Raw genomic sequence first — 27,390 nt, 5'->3', positions numbered from 1 at the left:
TTATCATCTCTGACATGAGATAAAGACTACTACTCTGCCCTCCTTATCAGAACAAAAAAAATTCATTTCAAAAATGTTTTAAGAGTACAAATCACAGTGAGAAAAAAGGAAGTCCTAAAATTGTGAAATGTTCCCAACTAAATTTGTAAAGTGGTTATTTGAAATTTAGAATATATATTTTCCATTAGAACAATATTCTAAGTGGAGTAATAACAGATTTACATATGGGAAACAGTCTGTCAAAATACTAAAAGAGAACCTTGGGAGTGCTTAAGAATTTTAGAGGTTGATAAAGTGGTTTGTTAGCGGGCCAGATTAGCTTTCAGAAATGCCACAACTCTGAGAAACTAGGGTTTCTGATGGGTATTTTGGACTCATTAGTGCATCTAGAGAGACAGAGAATGAGAAAGAAGATAGAGGGAGAAGAAGCTAGCTTTCCATAAAGTAAAGGTTGAAGAGTTAGAGGAAGGCTGGGCATGGTGGCTCATACCCGTAATCCCAACACTTTGGGAGGCCAAGGCGAGCACATCACCTGAGGTCAGGAGTTCGGGACCAGCCTGAACAATATGGTGAAACCCTGTCTCTACTAAAAATGCAAAAAAATTAGCCAGATGTGGTGGTGCGTGCCTGTAGTTCCAGCTACTTGGGAGGCTGAGGCAGGAGAATCCCTTGAACCCGGGAGGCGGAGGTTGTAGTGAGAAGTGACCCAAGATTCTGCCACTGCACTCCAACCTAGGCAACAGGGCAACAGAGGGAGACTCAGTCTCAAAAAAAAAAAAAAAAAAAAAAAGAAAGAGACAGTTAAAGGAGACCAAGGAATGGGAATAAGGATGTTGTTGGTAGGTTGTAAAAGGAGGAATTAATCAATTGTAATTTACTAAAGTGTGAGCAAATTAAGACAAATGAAGGGAAGCCCAGAGTGAACTAATTTCCCCTGACCTGCCATATGAAGGTATCTGCACCCCCCTCCCATCCCCCCACCCAGAAACAGCACCATGCCTTTCTTCTCTCTTCACCAGCTCCTTGGTGTAACTGTCTAGAGTTCACGTGTCTTACCACTTCTCCTTCCTCTAGCTTGTAACTCCCCTTGTGTTTCCTCTATGTAGGTAAACGTGAAGTGCCTTCTGGCCAAAACCAAACACTAACAAACAAACAAAATTTAGCAACCCTCTACTGGCCATCTCTCCCATCCCTCACAGTCAAGTAGAATTTGCTGGTTCTATTTGATCCTCTCTTTAGACCATCCAAATCAAGCTCTGTCTAACTCCCCTTCTACTTCCTGCCCTCATACTCCACTCAAACTACTCTGGCAAAAGTCATTACACCCGCTAAGCTCTCTTCATTGTCTTCTTACGCTAAGGTTCGGCCGCAGTGTAGTACTTCTTGACCACACCCTCCCTTAAATTCTCCTTTTGGCTGGTTTTCCTGGCAACATCTCTTCCTTGGTTTTTCTTCCATACCTCTGGTCATACCTTCTCAGTCTCATCTGCAGACTCCTCTCCTACTGCTAGCCTCTAAACTGCCAACGGTTCTCAGGTCTCCACGCTGAACTCATACACAGAAGTGGCTTCAACTATACCTCCATGTTAATGACTCCAAACCAGAGATCAGCTACACGTGAACTGCAGAGGAAGGGAGTAGGATTTGGAGACAGGCGGACTTGGGATTGCATCCTAGCTCTTCTACTTACTAGCATGTGACTTTCGGCAAGTTTTACTTAACTTTTGGGTAAGTTTTTGTATCTCACCCTCATTCATTGCTAGTAGAAATGTAAAATGGTACAGTCACTTTGGAAATGAGCTAGGCAGCTCCCCAAAAACTTAGACATAGAGTTACCATATGATCTAGCAAATTCATTCCTAGGTACATACCCAAGAGAACTGAAAAATGTTCATAGCAGTACTATTCATAATTTCTGCAAAGTGAAAACAATCCAAATGTCTATTAATCAATAAATGGATAAACAAAATGAAGTATCTCCATACAATGGAATATTATTTAACAATAAAAAGGAACTAGGTACTGATACATTCTACAATATAGATGAACCTTGAAAACGTTATGCTAAGTGAAACAGGCCAGACACAGAAGGCCACATATTGTACAACTCCATTTATAGAAAATATCTAGAATAGGCAAATCTATAGCAACAGAAAGGAGATTAGTGGTTGCCAGGCACTGAGGGAAGGCAGGAATGGGGAGTAACTGCAGTGGGTTCACTGTTTCTTTTTGGAGTGATAAAATTGCTGTCCAATTTGGAGAACCTTGTGAATACACTAAATACCACTGAACTGTGCATTTTATTTTATTTATTTATTTTTTGAGATGGAGTCTTGCTCTGTCGCCAGGCTGGAGTACAGTGGCGTGATCCTGGCTCACTGCAACCTCTGCCTCCTGGGTTCAAGCGATTCTTCTGCCTTAGCCTCCCAAGTAGTTGGGAATTACAGGTGCGTGCCACCACGCCCAGCTAATTTTTGTATTTTTAGTAGAGATGAGGTTTCACGGTGTTGGCCAGGCTGGTCTTGAACTCCTGACCTCAGGTGGTCTGCCTGCCTCGGTCTCCCACAGTGCTAGGATTACAGGCATGAGTCACCATGCCCAGCCTGAAGTGTGCACTTTAAAGGGGTAGGTTCCAATGGTATATAAACTATGTCTCAATGAAATAGTTTTAATTAATTAAAGAATATGTGGGAATGTAAAATGGTACAGTCACTTTGGAAATGAGTTAGGCAGAATATAAAGGACATAAAGAATATGTCCTCACTTTTTTTTTTTTTTTTGAAACAGAGTCTTGCTCCATCGCTCAGGTTGGAGTGTAGTGGCACCATCTTGGCTCACTACAGCCTCCGCCTCCCAGGTTCAAGTGATTCCCCTGCCTCAGCCTCCTGAGTAGCTGGAATTACAGGCATGTGCCACCATGCCCGGCTACTTTTTGTATTTTTATTAGAGATGGGGTTTCACCATGTTTGCCAGGCTGGTCTCAAACTCCTGATCTCGTGACCTGCCTGCCTCGGCCTCCCAAAGTGCTCGGATTACAGGCATGAGCCACGGCACCCACCCGCTTCTCCCTTTTTTAACCTGCTGTATCTCCTATATTTTCTTCCTTGGTCTGTGGCTCAACCTGCCTCCCAGTATTCCATGCCAGAAACTTGGGACTCACCCTAGATTTCCTAGCACCCTCTTTTGCCATCCCTCATGCCCGAGTCTGATCACCTACCTCTCAGTTGTCTCTTCTCCCCCACTGCCCTTCATCTCCACCACCTCTCCTGGGTTCAAGCTGTTGTCCCGTTTCCCCTGGCCCACCGCAATGTCTCACTCCTCAGACTTCCAGATGGGTTCTCACTTCCTGTTTATCTCCCCTCTCTCCTGGGGCCAAATCAATCTTTCCAAATTATCAGAGTGATTGCGGAACTCCTCTCTCCAAAATTCTTCCACAGTTTCCTGTGGTCTTACACAAATAGAAAGTCCTTTCCATGGCATACAAAGCCTGCCCCTGCATTCCCTCCTTCCTCTTTCCTCTCTTTACTCCAGCACACGTGATACTGCTGTGAAAGGGAGCTCCGGTTTCACAGACCCCATGCTTTGCACACATTGTTTCTTTATTTTTCTGAATGTCTCTCCTCTCCCAATACTTATGCTTGGCAATCCCCTACTCACTTTTCCAGAAATCTCCTCCTCCCTCCTCACCCTTCCAGGTGGATTTTGGCACTCAGCATACTGACTTCCTTTAGCTTTGTAAAATTTATGTTACTGAATGGTTCTGTTGGTCTCTCTACCGGCTTAAGAACAAAACTGTATTTTTTCTAGCCCCTAGCCCAGAAGTATGCCTGATATCTTTATAGGACTACCTTTCTCTGCCATCATAGTCTTCTGACATGGTCTCTAAACTTCAAATTGGTTTCTTTAATTTTCTTCTCTAATCTTCTCTCTTTTTTTTTGGATTTGATATTTTAATGCGGCATGTAATTCTCTGAGTATAGCTCAAGGCATAGGTGATTTGACCCAAATCAGTTGACCCTTACAAGTGATTTGGGTCAAATCATTTATGTAAATATTTCAGAGTTTTTAAATGCCGAGATTTTCCTACTTAATTAACATTGTGCATTGAGACACCAAAAACGGGTTTTTGTTTTGTTTTGTTTTGAGACAGGGTCTCACTCCATTGCCCAGGCTGGAGTGCAGTGGCGTGATCTTGGCACACTGCAACCTCCACCTCCTGGGTTCAAGCAATTCTCCCACCTCATCACCTTTCGAGTGGCTGGGACCACACGTGCGCACCACCACACCCAGCTAATTTTTGTATTTTTGGTAGAGATGGGGTTTCACCATGTTGCCCAGGCTGGTCTCGAACTCCTGAGCTCAGGCAATCCACCCACCTCGCCTCCCAAAGTGCTGAGATTGAGCCACCACACCTGGCCAAAAACTGGGGTTTCAATCACTATATAGAGTGAGGATTAGATGTCTGGACAAGGCCAGGGAGATAGGTGGTTTGCCTTAGGGAGGGACTCACTGTTCAGTATAGGGCTAGGAGGAATCTTAGGAGGGGAACAGAGGTCAGAAATGGGAGGGGGTTGGAGATGAGCCTAACCTTATTCTTATCTTGATGTTTTATTATTGAATATGTTTATTCCTTTTATATTAACAGGCCCATAATGCAATTTCAAGATATGCTTTCCAATTTTTAGTATTACAGATTGTTAAAGAGAATAAAATTACAGTGAATACTTCTCCAGTCACTTTCTTGTCTGTTGAATAAACACTTATTTCTGTGCCAGACACTGTGATTAACACCATGGCGGAGGTACAAGTATATGTCAGGCACAGAATGTGATCTCGGAGGCTTGAAGATCTAGAGAAGGGGCACACATGGACAGAAGCTACGATCCAGGGCATTATGAAAGAGTTGTGAGAGAGGTAAAAACAAGGTGACTCACGTAACCGAGCTGTGCCTAGCCACACAAGCAGGGATGCACTGGGCAGAGAGCAGAAGGAGAACGCTGCACACAGAGAAAATGGCACTGAAGAAGGCAGGGAGGCACGGAAAAGCAGGAATGCTCACAGGATGGTGAGGTCTTCAAGTTGGGATTAAAGCATATATTTGTTCATTCTTTCACTCAAAACCATTTTGGGCCAGGCACGGTGGCTCGCGCCTGTAATCCCAGCACTTTGGGAGGCTGAGGCAGGCGGATCACGAGGTCAGGAGTTTGAGACCAGCCTGACCAATATGGTGAAACTCTGTCTGTACTAAAAATACAAAATAAGCTGGGCGTGATGGCGCATGCCTGTAACCCCAGCTACTCAGGAGACTGAGGCAGGAGAATCGCTTGAACCTGGAAGGCAGAAGTTACAATGAGCCAAGATCGTGCCATTGCACTCCAGCCTGGGCAACACGGTGAGACACTGCCTGAAAAAAAAAAAAAAAAAATCATTTTGAAGGAGAGAGGGACTATCATGTTCTGAACATCATAACTAAAGCTTCTGTGAGAGCCCATGTGACATAACTCACCATAGCCCTTCCTTGCAGGCCTTACACATTGTACTCGTTCTTTAATGAGTTCTTCTGTCATGAAATGAGAACTAGTTTAGAACTAGGTTAAGAGCCTGGACTCTACAGCCAGACCACTGGGATCAAATTCAACTCTTGAACTTTCTAACTGTGTGGTTTGGGGGCAAGTTATTTAATTTACTGTGTGTCTGTATCTTTATCTCTATGATAGAATAATACTGATGTCTGTGTTGTAGAGTTGTTATGAGAACTAAATAAGTTAATAATAGATAAAGTGCTTATTAACTGGCACATGGTAAGCCCTCAATGAGTGTTAGCTGCTGTTATTATTATCTTGGTAAGGGACCAAAAGCTGCCCTCTACCTAGGGATGCAATGATTCCTATTTCTGTCACTCCTCTCAAATTCATAAGCCACATATATATTACTTACATATACCCATTTTGCAAAGAAAGGAAGGAAAGAAGGAAGGAAGAGAGGAAAGAAGGACTGGAGAAAGGAAGGGGGAAAAGGCAGTGTAGGCTAGAAATTTGTGTCACGAAATGAGAACTAGTTTTAAATCCCATTTCTGCTATGACTTAATCCGTATTTTCTTAAATGAAAATTCTATAATATGCTTCTTACTCTGTATTATTCATTATTTTGGTAGGTTGAAACTAGCTATCTCTGGGCATACCACCCAAACCATTCAATGATATCTTTATTGATCAATTTACTATCTAATTTTTAAGAGGTATTTATTAAGCACACACAGAAAGTACTCAAGGGCATACAAAGACACATATCTTCCCACAAAGAGGTTAAAGAGCAGAAGATTTCAGTAGATACATTTAGAAATGTCAGTAATAGACCAATGAATCTTGAATGTGATCCAAATCTGGAGATTGCATTTATTCTTCTGTGGAATGAAAATAAATGCATGTCATGTTATTAATGTCCCTAAAACAATTTGGGGGAATGGATAGTACACAAAAACATTTCCACCAGAAGTTTTGCTAACAGATCTACTAGTCATAATAAGGATGCTGAAGAGTTGAAATAGTAAGTGAAACCACGCTGGGACTAAAATTAAAAAGAGAACCTCATCAGCTTCTGTGGTAATTTGTGGGGATTTCACAAGTCTGCAAGTTCACAATTTTAGACCCTTGCCAATCTTTATCTCACCACAATATCTCATTTCTACTGGCTTCTTTTCAAACTTTGTTTCTAATCTCTAGGTCAGGAAACGGGGCATATATATATTTGTTTGATTATCGTAGCACCCTTTAACTATTAATCACGCAAAACTTGAAAGTATTCACCAAGCATTTAGGTAAAAAGATACTTCTCTACTACTAAATGTAACACAAACTATTTTATTATTTATTGAAACAAAAATACAAATTAAAATGTACAAATCTGACAGTAACTTATTACTACGTACTTGAATTGGGAGAAAAAGAAAAAAGCTACCATTAAAAAATCAATGAGTAGGAAAAAAATGCTGAAATATCTAAAGCTATATCTACACTTGAAATGTCAAGAAATACTCAAGACCCAAAACGTATCGCTTTCATGCATCTAAAGCAATGTGATGGGAGTACAGGTTTGTTTTTTTGTTTGTTTTGTTTTGTTTTTGAGATAGGGTCTCACTCTGTCACCCAGGCTAGAGCGAAATGGTGCAATCTTGGCTCACTGCAACCTCTGCCTCCTGGATTCAAGTGATTCTCCCATCTCAGCCCCCTGAGTAGCTGGGACTACAGGCATGCGCCTCCACACCTTGCTAATTTTTGTACTTTTTGGTAGAGACAGAGTTTCACCATGTTGTCCAGGCTGGTCTTGAACTCCTGACCTCAAGTGAACCACCCACCTCAGCCTCCCAAAGTGCTGGGATTACAGGTGTGAGCCACTGTGCCCAGCCCAAACATTTATTTTTTGACAACTAGAAAATTCCTCATGTCATCTAGATATATCCAGATCTCCATATCTTTGTTGTAACATAGGCCCTATCTGAATCATTCTAATGAATTCTTTATTAAGGACCATATTCACAGCAAGATGACTACAGATGCCATAAGCCTGACATCAGCAATATCTCACTTCAATGTGCTATGGATCCTAAAAAAATCATGCATTCCATATTAACCCAAGAACTCTGGCTCTGATGCTTCAGGAATGAAATGCAAGAGCAGAGTTCCTGTCCACACGCTATAAACATTGTCCTCAAATGCCTTGCTTTTAAAACTTTTTTCTCTTTATCTGATAAAACCTATTTAAAGACATACAAATAATGAACCACGAATCTTTGTACTTTCTCCAAATCGAAGATGGTGCAAGCTAGTAAGTTCCACCTCACTCAGCATCTACAGGTTATAAACAGATTTAGCCCTTAGATGTATGTTTTTTGTTAGGCCCATACAGGATTGGCTCTCACAGAGTTTCAAAAATTTTGAATTAATTGTGAAAATTTACAAATCTGAACCTTTACTTTAAAAATCCAGTTTTCTAGATTCTTGTGGAAAAACTGGTTCTGCTAATTTTAGGGCTGCATCTCCATGAGGCCACATTTGGATGGAGCTGAGCAGCAACTGACTGACTCCCAGTTCCCCAAAGTCCCTCCTACCTTCTGCTGTCTCCCCAAATTAAGACCAAGTGACATTACCATTTACCATCCCATTAAGTGCCTTTTCTCTTTTAGTAGATTTAAGAGGAAAGTGAACTATCACTTGTTCCAAACAGAAATAATTGTTTTCTTTTTTTAAGAGACGAGGGCTCATTATGTTTCCCAGACTGGTCTCAAATTTCTGGGCTCAAGCAATCCTTCTGCCTCAGCCTCCCAAAGTGCCGGGATTACGAGCACGAAGCACCATGTCTTGTCCAGAATTTTTCTTATTCCTAATTAATTTCACTCATTACATCATTATAATATCTTCCTGGTCCTGTAAACCAGGGGTCCCCAACCCCTGGGCCATGGCGTGGTCCATGGCCTGTTAGGAACCAGGCTGCATGGCAGGAGGTAAATGCGGGTGAGGGAATATTACTGCCTGAGCCCTCCCTCCTATAAGATGAGCTGTGGCATTAGATTCTCAAAGGACTTCAAACCCTATTGTGAACTACACATACAAGGGATCTAGGTTGTGTGCTCCTTATGAAACTCTAATTACTGCCTGATGATCTGAGGTGGAACAGTTTCATCCCCAAACCATCTTCCCAACCCCTACCGCCTGCCCCATCCATCAAAAAACAGTCATCCACAAAATCAGTCTCTTGTGCCAAAAAGTTAGGGATTGCCGCCGTAGACATCTGCACTTACAAGTGCTAGCTCAGGCTCACTGGGCTGCCTACTGACACCACAGATGCAAAAGCTAAGGAGGATCTTTCAAAGTGCAGATCTTTGGAATGTTACTGTTTGTGGACTGGACAAGGAAGAATGACAAGACAGTTACTATGCTTACTTAAGCCTTCTGACATATGTTTACTCAAAACGTAATTTCAAATTGCAAGACAAATTTCACCTCTTGCGTGAACAAGAAAGTAAATTCGGAGATTTCTGCAGCATTTGTCAAGCTTGGTTATTCTAATTTTTTTTTTGTTATTTATTTCCACTTGTAATATCCTCTACATGTCTAGATTGCCTTCAAGTTTTAGAGTTTCCTCAGATTTCTGGTTTATTCTTTTATATTAATAGAAAAAGTTATCATAATCAGCAAAATAGGCAGTCATTAATGTTTTCTAAAGAGCAGGGGACTGGGTGCCAATGCCCCCTCAGTACTTTACTTTGTAAACATTTAGAGAAACTAGAATGTACATTGGGCTACCTGAAAAAAAAATATGTACCTGTTCCTGCTTAGAGGCAAACATTTTCAGATTCCACACACTATAGTGAGTATATAGTTTCACTCTCTCCCACTTCCTCTCCAGGTCGGTTTGGATTTGTTGACTACAACAAGTCACAGCTTACTTTTCCATGTCAGACTCAAGGAAATCATAGATATTCATCACTGTAGACCCTTCAGGATAATTTCCTGTAGGATAATTTCTAGCCCTTAGAATGAGTCACTTGTATAATTAGAGACTATACAAGTTGAACTGGTACTCTACTTTTGTTGTTGTTTGTTACTCTAAAAAGAAAAACCAGAAACCAGGGAAGGGTTATTTACTGGTCAGTGCAGCTGTGAGCCTTGGTGTCTAAGCACCTGGTTTCATCATCTTGGTAATTCACGTCTTCTGATAGTGTTTTTAGTCTACACAGAGAAAACCGTAGCTCCAATAGAGAAAGAGGTTGTGCTAGTAGGCGACACGGAATATTTCCACTTTTTAAGGGGATTTTTTACTTAGTTGCCAGTTTAACTACCTCATACTATAAAGGAGAGCCCCAAGGCCAAAATGATAAGGTGATTTGCCTAAGTTGTAAATGGTGAGTTCATGAAAGAAAGGAAAATATTCCATCATAGTGAACTTCTATAGAATCCAGATTCATACTGGGGCCTCTAAGACATAAAAAGTATATAAGGCAGTAGGCTGATTTTGAACTAATGCACTTGCTTTAAAAACATCTGGGTTTTCTGACACAAAGTCACCCTTTGGCCATTTTGATATGGAGAAATGAAACAGCTATATGCTATCATCAGTCATGGAATTTCTGCTCACTGGTCTGATTTCAAGGGAATCTATTTTTTTTAATTTTGTAAAGATTATTGTGGTCATCTCTCCTAGTCAAAGCCTTTTTTTTAAAGTCAGCAGTCTGGTCTAAAAAAATTGCAGGGATTTCAATAAAAAGCTCTAATCCCTGGCTATTGGGTGCCGGGCATCTGAAGCAGGTCTGGATGTCTGTGAGATGGGTGAAGGTGACTTGGTAGAGGTGAGCTTGAGAAGGTGGAGTCTGGGAACTCTAAATGGGTCTTGGCACAAACCACTGGTTCTCTGGGTCCAACACTTGGGTCCTGACACTGTTCATTTACTCCTAGCACATTGAATCCCACAGATTTTTCTGGTTTCTTTTAGCCATTCAAACCTTGGCTTCTCTTTTCAACTATTCCAGAAAAGACTTTCAAGTGCTCCTCTGCACAGTCCAAACTCACTCTGACAGCACCAGTAGGGACTCTGCCCCTGCTCTCCCAGGTGTTGGACCAGCTAGTCTGCATACCGCAGCTCTCACTGTCGTTGTCCCCAAATTCTACCCACATCAGACAATGGCAGCTTTCTCAAGAGGGATAGGGATGGGGTAAGTGGATTTGTCTGGAGCAAATGCTTCCCACATGTCAGTTGTTTAGGGCTCAGGTGGCTCCAATCTTAGCCGTGCGGAGATACTTGCCTACTTTACTAAATGGATGATTGTGTCTAGGAGGATGCATGCCTCTTATTAAATGCTTAAAAGGAAATTCAAAGAGGCCCCTTGGTTCTAGTAGACAACCAGCCCAGTGAAATGAACACCTAAAGAAGAGGTACACACTCAGCATGATGGCACATCATCCTTCTGGGTGACCTTCATACTTCACCCTGTCACTGCGGACTCATGAAGCCTGGGCAGAGCGAGCCAGGTGTGATACTACTGGCTGACCTGCTTCGGTGTACCAAGGCTCTCATACACCTCCCCAGAACATTCGCTCACTGGAACGTTCCCCTCCCCATCCTGGTCCCTCCATGGATCGGTAAGCGTGAGCACAGCTACATTACAGGCCAGGGCAGCTTCCAGGATAGAGACCTGTCTTAGCCCAAGCTGGTATAACAAAAAACCATAGACTGGATGGCTTAAACAACAGAAATTTATTTCTCATAGCTCTGGAGGCTGAGAAGCCCCTGGTGAGGACTCTCTTTCTGGCTTGCAGATGGCCACCTTCTTCCTGTATTCTCACATGGCAGAGGGAGAGAAGTCTGGTGTCCCTTCCTCTTATAAGGACACCAGCCCTATCAGAGATTACAGCCCCACTGTTGTGACTTTGTTTAACTGTAATTACCTCCTTATAGGCTCTTCTTCAAATACAGTCACACTGGGGGTTAGAGCTTTAACATGTGGATGCTGGGGGCACAAAATTCAGTCCACATCTAGGCTGCCAACCAACGATCGGAGATCTGTACAACCCTGAAATCATACACAGAATTTTGTGTATTTGTGTCCATGGGCTTCTTTCTAGGGTAAAGGCCCATAGCCTTCCTTGGGGGCTCGAAGGGGGTCTGTAATAAAAGTTTCATAATCTCTACTCAAACACACAAAGGCCAGTTGCCCCAGAGGATTTCTGAAGAAGACAAAGGGAAATCAGTATTCTTGAGGTTCTACCACTCAATGTTATTTTTTATTACCTTAAAGCAAATGAACTTGCCCAATGCAAAAGGGGAGGAAAAATAACTTCACCTCCTGATTCTCACCATCAGCTGTCTGGAGTCACAAAAATTTAAGATACTGAAGTTTTCATCTCCTCTCAAGATTCCATGAGCAACCTCAGACTGAACATTCAATTCTGAAAACAGGTTTTCTCTTTCGCAGAAGTACCTATGATCCTGTCCAGGTCTAGATCTACTACTCCTGACTCCTGCCCATGAAGTTGCCTCCTTCTCCACTTTGTTCACCCCCGTTACCCTTCAGCACCTTGGCCAGATGCCAGAAAGTCCATTGTGCTCTAGCCTAGGCCTCAGCCAGGGGCTACTGTGCTGTGCTGTCCACCATCCTCACCTGGCACCTCTCAGTGCAGGGCAGCTAAGAGATGGCTACAAGGCTGCATAAACAATTATATAATTCTAGCCACATCACATAAACACTATCCAATGGTAGCTTTCAAATAAGACTTATAACAATGAGGACTGTTGATATTTTGTTGGCTCACAAACAACAGGAGTTCAGACGCAAATGCAATGTAGTCAGTCCTCAGACTAAGGAAATTGATAATGCATGCGATCTCTACACCATCTTGTGTGCAATTCTGTATGTAGTTAGTGTCTTTCTCCACAGGATATTAAAAAGCAATTACCTTTGTCCTTTAAAATGCTTTGGCAAGTAATAGCATTATTTCTATGTTATGAATAAATAAGTTGGAATACAAAAAGATTAAGTATTAATACATTTCCAATTGATTAATCAATCTACCCGTCAACCAATAAGCAGTTATTAAATAGTATCTTGTTTCTTTTTTGTTCTGGGTGACACTTAAGTGTTACTTTTTTTATTTTTATTTTTTTTCAGACAGAGTCTCGCTCTGTTGCCCAGGCTGGAGTAGAGTGGCACGATCTCGGCTCACTGCAACCTCTGCCTCCCAGGTTCAAGTGAGTCTCCTGCCTCAGCCCCCCAAATAGCTGGGACTATAGGCAATGCACCACCACGCCCAGTTAATTTTTGTATTTTTAGTAGAGATGAGGTTTCCCCATGTTGGCCAGGCTGGTCTCAAGCTCCTGGCCTCAAGCAATCCACCTGCCTCGGCCTCCCAAAGCTCTGGGATTACGGGTATGAACCACCTGCCTAGTCTAAGTGTTATCTTTTAATATAATAAAAGTGTAACTCTGACAACAAAAGCAGCTAACTCTTACCTTGTCACAGAAAAAAACAATGTGTCTGTTTTAGGCCCAGTATCCAAATCTATCCAAATCATTCTTTACTGGCTAAACAAATATATCTCTACCTTCCAGACATTATGCCAGGGTCTGGGTATCCAGCAGTGAACTAAACAGGCCAGGTGAGAAACTATGTGTGAATCTTGAGTTGCAGTTACATATACAAATTGGAACTCCAGGGAAAGATCTGAGATGGAATTTACAATTGGGAGTTATCACCAGGTGAGCAGCATTTAGCGCCATGGCAATGGTTCAGATTGCTCAGGGAGCAAGTATGAAGAGGCAGGACAAGAGGACCCACTCTTAAGTCTTGGGCTTTGCAACATGTAGAGGTCAGAGAGGGGAGGAGAAGCAGCAAAGCATCTTGAGGAGCTCCTGTCAGAGAAAGAGAAGGAAAACTTAAAAGCACGCTGTGCCATGAGGCCAGGGATAGAATGGAAGCTGAAGCTGTCAATCATGTTGAATGCTACTGCGAAGTTAAATAAGAGGAGAAGGGGAAATTATCTGCTTTTTAAAAATTTAATACAAGAAGGTCACTGGTGACCTTGACAAAGGTAGTTTTACAGAACTGTGGGCAGAGGCTAAGTTGGTGTGAGTGCAAGAGTAAATGAGAAGCAAAGAAACAAAGATAACGTGTGTAGAATATGAGCGCAACAAGTTTGTTTAGAATTGCAGTGAAGAGAATTTGGCAGAGGTTGTGGCAAGCAAAGGATATTTTTATAAGATGAGAGTTACTGAAGCACACTTATGCACTGATGAGGAGAATCTAGCAGAGGAAGCTGAAAACTCAGAAGGAAGAGAAGATAACCAAAGGGAAGCGGATGGGTTCCAGTTACAATATGAAAGAAGGAAGAAAAAGAACGTGGTTACAAACATGGCTAATAGTTAGCAAGGGGAACATGAGAAAGAATCTCACAAATCAGAGATATATAGTCATCAGATTGGCAGCAAGGGTGTATCAAATCAGCCTGCTCTGATGCCTTCAGTTCTCTTTTCCTGAGTTTTTGAAGATGAAAAAAGCCAGAAACAGAGAAATGAACTTCCCAAGTCCCAGGATCAACTGTCCCATGACTTATGACCTAAAGATCCTTTGTTCCGTCCTAATCAGCAATGTGTCAGCTGGGAGCAGTGGCTCACACCTGTAATCCCAGCACTTTGGGAGGCTGAGGCAGGAGAAGTGCTTGAGCTCACAAGTTCAAGAGCAGCCTGGCCAACATTGTGAAACCCCCTTCTCTACAAATGATAACAAAAATTAGTCAGGTGTGGTGGTGCCTGCCTGTAGTCCCAGGTACTTGGGAGGCAGAGGTTACAGTGAGCCAAGATTGCACCACTGCACTCCAGCCTGGGTAACAGAGCCAGAGGTCGCAAAAACAAAACAAAAACAAAAACAAAAACAAAAAAACCCAGAAACAACAATGTGTCCCTCATTGCTTTGAATATTTTCCTGCTGGCTAAATATCAGTATCCTTGCCTGCCAACATTTGATCTTTTGGACATCAAAGAGTGCTGTCAGCCTGTGTTGTGAACCACTCAACGTGGCTTTTCATTCTGAAGGACTGGCCATTTGACATCTCATTTCCACCCTGACGTCGACGCAGCAGTATTTCTGCAAGTGTATTAGGCCATCGCCACTTACTGCTCAGCAGCAGACAAGCAAAAATGTTGCATGTAACTCATCTAAAGTGTCTTTGAAGGAGTGTTTGAGTGAGATTTTTAATTGTTTCACATAGATCAGGATTTCTCAACCTTGGTACTATTGACATATTTGGTTGGATAATTCATTGTCATGCAGGGCTGTCATGAGCATTTTGGGATGTTTAGCAGCATCCTTGGTCTCTACTCACTAGATGCCAGTAATACTCCACCGCCACTCCCAGTGGAGACTACCAAAAATGTCCCAAGACATTGCCAAATGTCCTTTGGAAGGCAAAACCACTCTCAGTTGAGAACCACTGATATAGACTGATGCCATAACATCAAAATGGAAACCAAAAAAAGTCAATCAAACCCCTAAAATCTTTTCTAGTATCAGAATGTCTGTTTCTTGCGTAGGCAAATGCCTGGCTGTTTGACTGAATTTTTCAGTTTCCATATGAATACTCGATGTCTTCATCAACAAAAAACATTTAAATGAACATGTCTTTTAGACATCATTTCAACTTGATTTTTAATTCTTGAACCAATCAGCAAGATTTGACATGTCAGAATTTGACATAATTGAGAACATTTTAAAGCTTTCTAGGTCCAAATGGACTCCCCCGCCTGACTAACTGGCGGATTTTGGCCCTTGTTTTATTCCTGTGTTAATCATTTTCAGTTGTGTTTTATTTTTGCTTTTTGTCATAAGCTGCTTTAATCCTCTTCTGGAGGAAGTCAGCGGGTAAATGAACACAGGCATTTTTTCTTCCATTGTGTATAGAGAGTTCTTTCTTGTCAGAGAATTTTACCCCCTTTCCAACGGCCCAACTCCTCGGTCCCATTGAGCCTTGAGCAATCTCACAATGACTTGATACAGAAGGTATTACCTTTTTACTAATAAAGCATCTTCTGTGTTCTATTATTACTATTCAGAGTTGTCAGAGGTAAGGAGTGATGCTCAATGAGAAACTATTAGAAGTAATTTGTTCTAGTACAAAATCTGTCAGTTACTGGCAAAAAGCTTGCATTTTTAGGTGTCAGTTTCTTTACATTCAAATTCAACTAACATTTATTGAGAGGAACGTGTTTTGCCAGGACAATACTTGATAGTTACTCCAAGGCTGTTTTGTAGTAGAATGTGGCTGCTCTGTATGGCAACAACTTTTGAAAATCAAGAGGTTCTCAGTTTCTTGCTTTCATAAATAATCAAGTAAAAATCAACTATGAATTGTGTTAATCTTTCTTGAATCACGGCTTTTCCCATTGAGAAAATAAATGAATAAGTTTAATCTCTCTTGTGTAAAGTATAAATTCTGCAATAACAAACTATAGTTGGTAATATACACATATACATGATAAAATGTTTAGGAATGAAGTGTACTGCTGTCTGCAACTATGTTGCCCGGGTTGTTCTCAAATTCAGGAGCTCAAGTGATCCTCCTGCTTCAGCCTCTCAAAGCGCTAGAATTACAAGCATGAGCCACCATGCCTGGCTTTAATGGCTTTCTTAAGGTGGAGCAATCAGAATTATTCTAAATGCTCTGAGTCTCAAAGTTCTATTGTTGTTTTCTTGAGATGGGGTCTCACTATGTCACCCAAACTGGCTTCAAACTTCTGGGCTCCAGAAATCCTCCTGCCTCAGCCTTCCAAGTAGCTAGGACTACAGGTGAAAATCTCAAAGTTTTGTTTGAGGGTAGTAGGAAGATTTTTTTTTATTTGTTTCCTATAGTCTCTGTATAATGCTGAACCAGGCTAACTGCTTTTCAAGGAATCCTTTCCCTATAAGGCTAATGGCATATTCATATGCTGATTATTCAAATTAAAACCTCCAAAACTTCTTTAACTCCCTCCTTTTCTGCATACCCAAATACAATTAATCTCAAGAACTATCAACTTTACCTTTTAAACATTTTGAAAATTCTTCCATCCTCTCTATTATCATTGTCTTGGTTCAAACCTATCTTTGGAGTCTTCTTTTGGTCTTTGGTATTTTTCTTTCTCTGATCTGTCCTCCTTATTGCCTTCAGAGATTTTTTTCCAGAATGTAAATGTACTCATGTCATCCCTCTACTTGACAAACTACAATAATAGTTAAGAATTATTATTAATTATTTTGGATGTCTGAATGACATTGTGAACTTTTTAAGAGAACTTATCTTTTAGAAACACATACTAAAATATTTACAGATGGAATGATGAAATATCTGGGATTTACTTCAAAGCTAATATGGGAAGAGGAGAGCATCAGTAGGGATATAAATTAAATAAGAATGACCATGAATTGAAAATTGTTAAAGTTAGATAATAAATGGGGGTTAATTATACTATTTTGTCTATTTTTATATATGGTTGAAATGTGCCATAATAAAAGAATTCTTTTAACTCTAAACAGTTCTTGAAAATACTGATACGTTTCAGAAGGGCAAACACTACTGTTAACCACCTGGAACCACCTTATCTTTGCTCCTTTTCTCCCCTCCATCCTCCACCATGTACTACTCTATGACTCAGTTCTATCAAGTTACATGTTATTTCTGGAACACACTCTTTCAAATATAGTCTTTTTCTTCTTGAACAATGACTTTTGATCCTTTTATACCCAGCTTAAATGTCACCAACCCGAGGGAATCATCCCTGATTCATCCTGATACAGTTAATTATCTCCTCTCTCTGAATTCCCACAGAACATTTTGGAAACATCCTCTTTTACAGAAATACGTTTATGTATTGTAAGATGATTATTGTAACCTTTTAAAAATATTGATCTATTTAACTAAACAGTAAAATCCTATGGGATAAATTCTGTATTCTTCATGTTTGTGCAATATGCAGCACAAAAGCATATGCTTAGAAATACCAAGTGAGGCCAGGTGCAGTGGCTCACGCCTGTAATCTCAACACTTTGGGAGGCCAAGGTAGGCAGATCACTTGAGGTCAGGAGGTCAGGAGTTCAAGACCAGCCTGGCCAACATGGCAAAACCCCATCTCTACTAAAACAAAATACAAAAATTAGCTGGGTGTGGTGGTGGGCACCTGTAATCCCAGTTACTCAGGAGGCGGAGGCAGGAGAATCACTTGAACTAGAAGGCGGAGGTAGCAGTGAGCCGAGATTGTGCCACTATATCCCAGACTAGGTGACAGAGTGAGATTCTGTCTCTCAAAAAAAAATAAAAAAAAAAAAAAGAAATACCAAGTGAATCATCTTGTATGAAAATATATTCTGGATTTTGTCCCTTACTTTTGTTACCTAAATGTAAATCCTGGATTCTACTAGACTGTAATTCCTGAAGTTTTGGTTGAGGAAAATTTCTAAAACTGGTGATTAAAGCTCAAAACAATTTCCCAAATATATTAGCCTCTCATCCACAGTTAGATGTGAGATGGTATTCCAAATAGTTGCAGAATTTTATGCATGACACATGTCTCAGTCATCTTTGTAGCTGAAAAAGACAAACCTTCAATTCTTACATAATAAATCCACCATCATTGGCTTAAGTCAACCAAAGTTCCCGCAAATTCCAAAGAGAGGTTGAAAGCAATATTCCTCTCTAAAAACATAAAGAATTAAAATGCATGAGATGTTTTACACTGGTTCTGCTTCAAGGTCTGCTTGGCCCTTTTATCTATCTGTAATCATGGCCCCAAGAAACATTTCATGGGAATGAATATGATTGTCCCTCTTAGTGCCAATATTATGTCACTTCTCGTAAAAACCAAATACATTTTAAAGCAAACTGTCACTGCTAGTTAATCAGCTAGTCCAACAGTCAAGATCTTTTCCATACCTGTCACCATTTGAGATAGTATAATGATTTTTGAGTGTTGCCAAAGGCTTAGCTCTGCAGTAGCACCCTGCCAAAGATACAGAGCAGCACAGCTGAGAGAACACCTCAATAATAAAAACTGAATGTGTTCTGGGTAGAAGCTAAAAAGAGACTGCAGGGTGCAATTACAAATCCAGAGTCCAGGGATATTTCTTTGTCCTACAGCATCCTTCTAATATAAATGGGTATGTAATAGGCATGACATGACATAATATCAATTGACATCATAATATCAATTGACAAGGACAGCAGAATCCCAACTCCACAGAATGGCTTCCCTTTTCATAGAGTTTTGTTGTTGTTGTTGTTGTTGTTATTGTTTTGAGATGGAGTTTCACTCTCGTTGCCCAGGCTAGAGTGCAATGGCACAATCTCGGCTCATCGCAACCTCTACCTCCCGGGTTCAAGCGATTCTCCTGCCTCAGCCTCCTAGTAGCTGGGATTATAGGCATGCACCACCATACCTGGCTAATTTTGTATTTTTAGTAGAGACGGGGTTTCTCCTTGTTGGTCAGGCTGGTCTCAAACTCCCGACCTCAGGTGATCCGCCCGCCTCAGCCTTCCAAAGTGCTGGGATTACAGGCGTGAGCCACCGCACCCGGCCGAGCCGAGGGTATCAGCTTTAACATAGACACAGTGAGAGACAATGTGATTGGATGAAAAAGGCACCTACTTTGTTTCCAGGCAGACTAGGACTAGACTCTTACTCACTGACTTGTGACCTTCTACAAAGTATATGACTTCTCTAAAACTTATTTTTCTCTTCTGCAAGAGTGCTAATGCTGTCTACCTCTGAGTGATGTGAAAATAAATGTTGCTTTATTTCCTCTCTCAATAGCAGACACAATTTAAATGCCTACAAGAGAAGGAAAGTAGAAAGACAGGAATTCATTTCAGAATCTAGAGTGACTGGGGAGAGAAATGGATTACAGAGAAATCTCCAGCACCACCATTCAGACTGTGCACTGTCCTTGCCATAAAAAAATAATGATCTCTAAAACATCCTGTCAACTCAGATGATTTTGAACGGCAAGCATTCCATGCATAAATGGAATACTTTCTACTTTTAAAAAACAGAACTGAAAGCTGAGCAGAATTCAAAGTTCAGTCAAATTGAACTCATGGTATGAGTTTTCCAGAACCAAATATGGAGATTATACCCAATTCTTATTTAAAACTGTTTAAAAATTCTTGAGTAGTTTATGAGCTCCAGAAATCTATATTAACTTGAGACTTGAAGAGATTCATCCCCGATAGTCACAAGCAAGTTGTTAGAGTGTGGCCAGAAAAGGACATTTCTTCTTTACTCCTTTCATTCCAGGTCTAGGGAGTTCTGTAACACCAACCCACCTGTGCACATGCCTAGGAAAGAATTCCTCCTGGTGTCTTCCCAAAGTTCATTTATGTCAAAGACTCCAAAGAAACTTGGTTCAGCCAAATTTGAATTGCTGGATGGAGGGGAAATTTTTACTTTCTCAAAACAAAACAGAGAAGTGACTAAGCCAAATTTTTTTTTTTTTTAATGGAGTCTGATTCCATCACAGATTGATCACCTCTTCGCCTGAGTTCTTCCATAGCTTGTCACTACTCCTTTTGGTCAATTCATTAACTATTAAGGTCTCTAGCATAGTACAAACACCCCAAATGGGAAAAGGACAAGCAATTAAAACTGCATACACACAATCAAATGCAGTTGTCTGTGATTTTTGAAATGATTCAACAACAGAAAAGTAGTGACTAGGCCGGGCACAGTGGCTCACACCTGTAATCCCAGCACTTTGGGAGGCCGAGGCAGGCGGATCACTTGAGGTCAGGAATTCAAGACCAGCCTGGTCAACATGGCAAAACCCCGTCTCTACTAAAAATACAAAAATTAGCCAGGCGTGGTGGTACGTGCCTATAGTGGCAGCTACTCAGGAGGCTGAGGCAGGAGAATCGCTTGAACCTGGGAGATGGAGGTGGCAGTGAGCTGAGATTGTGCCACTGCACTCCCGCCTGGGTGACAGAGTGAGAATCTGTCTCAAAAAATAAAAATAAAAAAAATAAAAAAATAAATAGTGGCTAAAACATGCTTCTGGGATTAGATATGAATTTAATTTTTTTCCATATTATTTTCCCTACATTATTAGTTTTCCGTCAAAGTTGCACTTGGAACATATTAAGAGTTGAAACTCTGAGAACACTTACAATACTTTAGCAAATCAATGGCATAATGATCTTTCCAAGGGGCTTAGAACCTACTGTGGGGTGGAGATCAAACCACCTAAACCAACAAAGATAAGGCAGCATTTGACAAATAGAGAAGACTTCAGAAAATAAAATTACCAATCTATTCAAATAGAAACTTAAAAGATGGGATATCTACAACCACAGAAATCATTTATACATTGAGTTGAATTCTCCACTTACAATAGGGGCATCAAGGTTTCTATTACCCCACATTCTACAGACTACAATCCAGGAAGGTATGCTTCCAACTTACTATTTCATATTCTTTTTTTTAAAATCATAGTTGTTCCCTTTTGTCCTCTTGAAAGGTGAAGAAAATTCTGATTATCACAGTAATCACTAAAGAAAAATGCTCTTTGAGTCAGCTCAGACATTAAATGTTTTTCAGGATATTTTTTAATTCGAAGAAGGCTACCTTTCACATTCATACTCAGAAAAAGTTACTTTAGAAAGAAACTCTATAATAGAGACTCTTGTCACAAAGCTGTCCACATGTTTTTCCCCTACCTCTAAGCCCTGGCCATTACAACATGCACTGTAAAATCATCAGGCAACATGAACTGCCATTTTCATGACCTTGCCAACATTCGGATGATGCTGTCATACAATGAATTGAATGGCCGTATTGGGAAACTGACAGATAGTGAAACATCTCCATTATTCAAGCAACTTAAGACTCTCTCAGTTGTGGGCAGATAATCATGCAGAGGGAAATGATCACAATGGACACTATTCATGGTGTTTAGAGTATATTATACCTCCACAGGAATAAAGGTGCTGTACCCAGGCAGAACTTTCAAGAATGCTGATGGTTTTGTTGGGCAAGGAGAGTGCACACTGAAGAGCAGACTGCAGTTTTCATATCACAGGAAACAACCAAATTGTCTCTCAAAGCTGAATGTTACATCATGCCATAGTTGGTATAACTCCAACTTGACCACATGAGTCTTCAAGACAGAAAAATGATCACTAAGTTCCTTTAAAAATAGTACCCTAAGCTAGCCAGGCACAGTGGCTCACGCCTATAATCCCAGCACTTTGGGAAGCCAAGGCGGGTAGGATCACCTGAGGTCAGGAGTTTGAGACCAGCCTGGCCAACATGGTGAAACCCTGTCTCTATTAAAAATACAAAAATTAACTGGGTGTGGTGGCGCACACCTGTAGTCCCAGCTACTCAGGAGGCTGAGGCAAGAGAATCACTTCAACTTGGGAGGCGGAGGTTGCAGTGAGCCAAGATCGTCCCACTGCCCTCTAGCCTGGGCGACAGAGGTGGGACTCCGTCTGAAAAAAAACAAAAAAAATTACCCTAAGCAAATACTGTGTCTGCCGACTAAGCTGACCCTGTTTCCAAAGTCAAATGTCCATAGGCTTTGGAAATATCATGAGTGGCATGTCGCAAATTGGTCATCCATTCACTCTTTGCCTATCAGAAGAGAATACAAATTACACAACTTTTTATCACCAAAGATAACTCCACAGATTATGTAAGTGCATGGTCATGAAATAGTGTGAAATTGGTCTTTTTCTGAAAGATGGCATAACTAACAGAAAAAGCTTGGCACTTGGAGTCAGTAGACAGGAGATACAGTTGAGCTCTGACAGTTACTTTTCCCATGACCATAGACAAGTCACTCATTTTCTCTCGTCCTCTGTTTCCTCTTGGAAAACAATGGTGATGATACCCTCCCTTTTTCATGGGATTATGTCAAGGTGCAAGAAAGTGCCTTATGCCAGTATATATAAATGCAGAGGTTCATCTTCTCAATACCAAAGATGTGTTCAAAGATCAAAGCACAGTGACTCTACACACTACAGACTCTGAAGCTATAATAATCACTTGAAACAGCAAAAAAATCCAAAGACTTCAAATCCCATAGAGCAGTGGGAACATGACACTGGATCTGTTAACTCCAGAGACTGTTAGTGAGAAATCAATATCAAAGGAAAGGAAGATTCAAGAAAGTTAATTTTTTGGAAGCAGATGTCTTAGAAACACATAATCAGGCAAAAATGAAGAAATAAAATAGGCATTGTATCCCAGAATTTGTTTCCGTATTGTAAAAGGCCCCCCAAAACGCATCAAGCATTTTATTTTCTTTCAAACGAGCTCCAGAGTATGACGTGTGGACTCTGTCGTGATTCTGAGTCCACTTCACGTGTACCCATATGACACCCCTGTATAATGCCAATTTCTATGGAAGTGAGCAATTCCTAGCAATTCCCGGGGGTTGTGGCCTAGCAAACCACATCACTGACTACCACTGAGTTGGGCTTAGTTTTAGAGGCAGCAGGCAGGTGGGATTAAAGATTAAAAATTCCTCTTTCATGCTATAAATAGCTTGATCTTCAAAATGTGCAATCTTGTCAGAATGACCTTGCAGAAACATTGATAACTTTCTCAGAGATATCCACACATGGCATACTTGTGCTTGATTTTCCTCCTGATTATTCAAAGGTCCCCTGCTGATTATGTACTACCTGGTGCTCTTTCCCATTATCTCCAACCCTAATTTTGACACTTAACCTAAAGTGGAGGAATGCGGGCAGCAAGCGACATTTTTAAAAGGATTCAGGAGGAGGCAGGTTTCTTAAGGGCTCTGCATGTCTGATGACCCAGAAAATCCACAGGTTCATGGCCCACCCATGAGACCGCCAGAATTTTAGATATGCAACTGGTGTGCAGAGAAGTGTGACTCAGGGTAAATGGCAGGTGCAGGCAGCGGAGAAGAGCACACCTCTCCTCCCTCCCTCCTGCCAGCTAGTCCCCTGCCCTGTGACCCACCCCCTACACCCACAGCTCAACAATATGGAGCAGAGTGGCAGAGTGCATGGTTTCTATTCATCAGCAACCTACTCAGACAACCAACCTTCCAGGCTGAGCACAGGGAACGGGTCTGATAATAGCTTTATCAACACTAAGCCAGCCATTTGGGGTGGGGCATGGGCGGAGTGGCTGTCTTCCAAAGGAAAGGAGTGACAGGAAAAATAGAGGGAAAGGCCAGAAGGGGCATGGGAGCCATGTGCTGGAGGTTAATAACAAAGTTTCCAGTTGCTGTTCTTACCAACATCAGGACCGTCACTGAACTATTTTCAAAGAGAAAAACATGCCACCAGCCAGTGATCCTATAGAGCTTGGGCTTGGACTGTCCCAGGGGGAAACCTAGCCCTTCCTGTCATGGAGAGCTCGAAGAGGCCATAACACACATTGTGTGTGTAATCATATTGTGCTGGAAATACTCTCATTTGCATGTTGTGAGTTTTTAAATTTAAATGTGTGGGATTCCACTTTTATTTTTTAATGTCTACAGGTTCTACAGTCAGATCCAGGTGTCCCTCCTGTCTGTATTATGTATGGTCAAGTAACTAAGGGGTTTCTGAACCTCGGTTTCCTATCTATAAAACTGGAATAATAATATATAGCACATAGAGTTATTGTGAGGAGACTATGAAAATAAATACACTTGTTTAGCACATCATTTGGCATAGTAGGTGCACAATAAATGTAAGGGATTGTTATTAGCATTGAAATTATTATGGTAATAGTCGTAGAAGCCTCGAGCTGTCTCTTCTGGCTCTGCACTGTGACTTCAATAAATTTGCTACAGTTTCCTCATCTTTGAAATGAAAGAGTTAAATTGCACATTCTGTCATTCCTATCCAGGTCAAAACATCTTTGAGTCAATGGATGTGCTATCTGCAAGTAAAATCATTATTTTTTATTATTTTGCTATTAATATTTTGAAAAGTCAGGGTATCATGGGTTTTTCAAAAGAGTCTGTTGGCTCTCAAAAATATAGCAGTTGGATAATTCAACTGCTCCCATTTAGACCTTCCATTTTATTATGGGAGGCTCGATGATTCCAGAGACACAGTTTCACCAGAGGGTTCTCTTCCACTATCAACCTATGGAAGAAATGAAACTATACCAGGAACAAACTCCCTAAAGAATGACTCAGGAGGACCCCCCTCCCCCAGCAGTCAGACAGGGAAGTCACAGACCACATGGCCACCGGCTGACCCAAGGACCTCACACAAATGCCATACCGAGGAACAGAGAAGAAGTCGGGACTATTTTTCCTCATTGGCCACTCTAGGTTTTGTGGATTCTTCTATATTTTAAGGAAAAGAAGGTGGAGAACTTCTCAACATCAGGCTAGCCATTTGTTTAGACAAGGCATCTGAAAGTGCTTCCATCAGAGAACATTGGTTGGTGTGGTACTCAAGACCCACTGTGTTAAGGGAAACTCGACCACAGAAGTGGCGTGCCCTGGGTCAATTTTAATCCATTCTCCACAAACAACAAGGGGCGGTAAAGGTGGGGAGAGAATAGTGTTCCCTCATGGCAGGGGGCAGAGGGTGAAAGAAAATCGTATAACTTGAGCCTGTTTGAGAATCCATTTGTCACACGAGGAAACAAGCGCACTCCAGGTTGTCCTAGGCTTATCACAAGCAAAACAACTATTTGGTGAGACTTCAAATAAAAACAGCCCCTCTCTACCCGCCCTCCTCAAGGTCCATGCAATCTCCAGAAACAGGAACCTGTTTGGTTATCTCCCTGCAGCCTCTGATTCAAAGACCTGTCACTTTGAGAGGTTTACGTCATCAGTTTAGAGCTCTGCCCTCTCTCTTTTCCCCTTTTGCCTTTCCTCTGAAGCATTCTGTCTGGTACCAAGGAAGGACAAAAGTCGCTGAACAACAGCTCAGTTCCAGCATGGTGCCTACTTTGCTGCTCTCCCAAGAACAAGCGCCATTACTGCTGAATGAACCTGAGAAAGAGCCGGTCCTCTCTGTAATTTGGATGCCAGGCCTCCCAGAGTTAATCATCAGCTGCAGGCAGCACTTTCCCAACCAGGTCATAAACAAGGAAGAAACAGCCCGAGCATCACGAAAACACTAAAATAAGGAAGACCAGGGGCAACTGAACATTTAAAAGTAATGAAGGTGAATTAGCTTGTTGGGGGGGGGAAATAAAGTAGCTATAAAATACAGCTTTCAATTAGTTGGAAACCATGCAAGAAATCTAAGTATGATTTCTAATGTGAATCTAAATATTATTGTGTCAATCTTCTATACTGCAGACAGTTCTACACAGTTAAATGAGATATTCTCAAAAATTGCATAGGAAAAGCCAAGTCAGCCATACAACAAATTCACAAGTTATTTTAAACAAGTATGTTTTCAGGTTTCAGTGGTAGAAACAGATTAAAATCAAATCTAGTCATCAACTCACTTCAATGAAGTCTCTACTTCATAACCTGAATCTTGGCTTTGAACCTAAACACCATGGACCAGAAAAATCCCGAACACTGGGAAACAAACTCGCTGTTTCCTAGACAGGAGTGAAGCCACATGCCCCGTTCATCCTCAAAGTTACAAGATACCATTGCCGAAAATAACAGGTTCTGAAAAAGGGCTGTGAAAACACCAATGGCTGTTAACAGGTACAAATAAAATATCTCCTCCTATCGTGCCAGAGGGAAACCACAATCAAAATAATAAGTTTTTGGTGGCTTGCAACACACACACGTACACACACACATGGAGAGAGAATGAAAGAGAGAGAGAGAGAGGAAAGTTCTCTAGTTACTTACTGGGGTGGTTTTGTCGTGGTGGTATTTTTCACATCAGCACTCTGCCTGTCCAGCTGCCAAGTGCCGGAGCATGCCGAGAGCAGCTGTTTCCTTCAGGCTGGGGCTCTGAGTCTTAACCAGTCACATGTACCTCCTGATAAATACCGCCCGCCACCGTGCCAGGAGGTCAGAAACTGAAGATCATTCTTCTCCTCACTTGCAAACCACCTCATAACCCCTAAGTTGGCTCAGCCATCTCATAAGCATGCAGAGCAGGACATTCCACAATTTGTTTTCCTTTAGTGACAAAAGCCAAACAGCTGATAAGTCACACTGGAGGGCAGGTCACTGCAAGTGGAAAGTTAAATGTGTTTGCGTGTGTGTGTGTGTGCAGGGCGGGCGACTGGCAGGCTCCATGCCCTCTTATTTCACTGAAGTTTTCACTGGGGCTCTCCAACAGCAAGAGAAAGGATCACCAACTCACACAGCAGGTGGAAGTTACTCTGTGTTAACCCCGGAGTACAACTGTTTGGTTTCGTTTTCTCAGAATTCCAGGCTCCAGTTTGTTAGACCAGCCACAAGCCTGACTAAGTGGCTGGTGCTGGGGAAGGCAGACCCTCACTCATCATCTAAGAATGCTTAGGTTGGACTTCAAAGGCTGGGGCTGCTAAGCCAAGGGACTCTGAGGAGCAAATATGGGAGGGGTTAATGAAAACTATCAAAGGCAGCTTTATCAGAAGAGCTGGAAGAGCTCGTGGAAGTTATTTCAGGTGGCTTCAGACCAAACTTCCGCATTGTTATCTGTTGAATTGCCTCGAACAGTTGAGATTATCATTGAGTGTGAATGCAAACAGAAATTATCACCAAGTCGACAACGCACTTTACAGACGCGCTGCTGCCCCCTTTGGTGTGCTGGGAACTTGGAGCAAACTGCCGTTTTCTGTGCTGCTCGCAAACATGACAAACCATCCCTGATGTTTCGTTGAATTCATATGTCTCACCTGAGCTGATGTTCCTACCCTTCCCTTTTCATCCTCCCTTCCAAGGAAAGCCCTTGAAGTATCTGACTTTGCATAGTGTCTGACCTTGGATGTCTGACTTCT

The 27,390-nt window shown here is 41.6% G+C and overlaps 1 protein-coding gene across 1 annotated transcript in view; it reads right to left on the bottom strand.

Moving 5' to 3' along the window:
- RASGRP3 (RAS guanyl releasing protein 3) overlaps window positions 1-27,128 on the bottom strand; it is an 87,570-nt gene extending 60,442 nt beyond the window's left edge. Inside the window, exon 1 of the mRNA XM_025353659.1 lies at window positions 26,309-27,128. The gene's annotated coding sequence lies outside the window, so the exon portion shown is untranslated. The remainder of the gene's footprint in view (window positions 1-26,308) is intronic.
- Between the last annotated feature and the right edge of the window lie 262 nt (window positions 27,129-27,390).

The sequence above is a fragment of the Theropithecus gelada genome, chromosome 13 (assembly GCF_003255815.1).
Source record: "Theropithecus gelada isolate Dixy chromosome 13, Tgel_1.0, whole genome shotgun sequence".
Taxonomy (NCBI): Eukaryota; Metazoa; Chordata; class Mammalia; order Primates; family Cercopithecidae; genus Theropithecus; species Theropithecus gelada.
The sequence above is the reverse complement of the archived record's forward strand: the minus strand, read 5'-3'. Positions and strand labels throughout refer to the sequence as shown.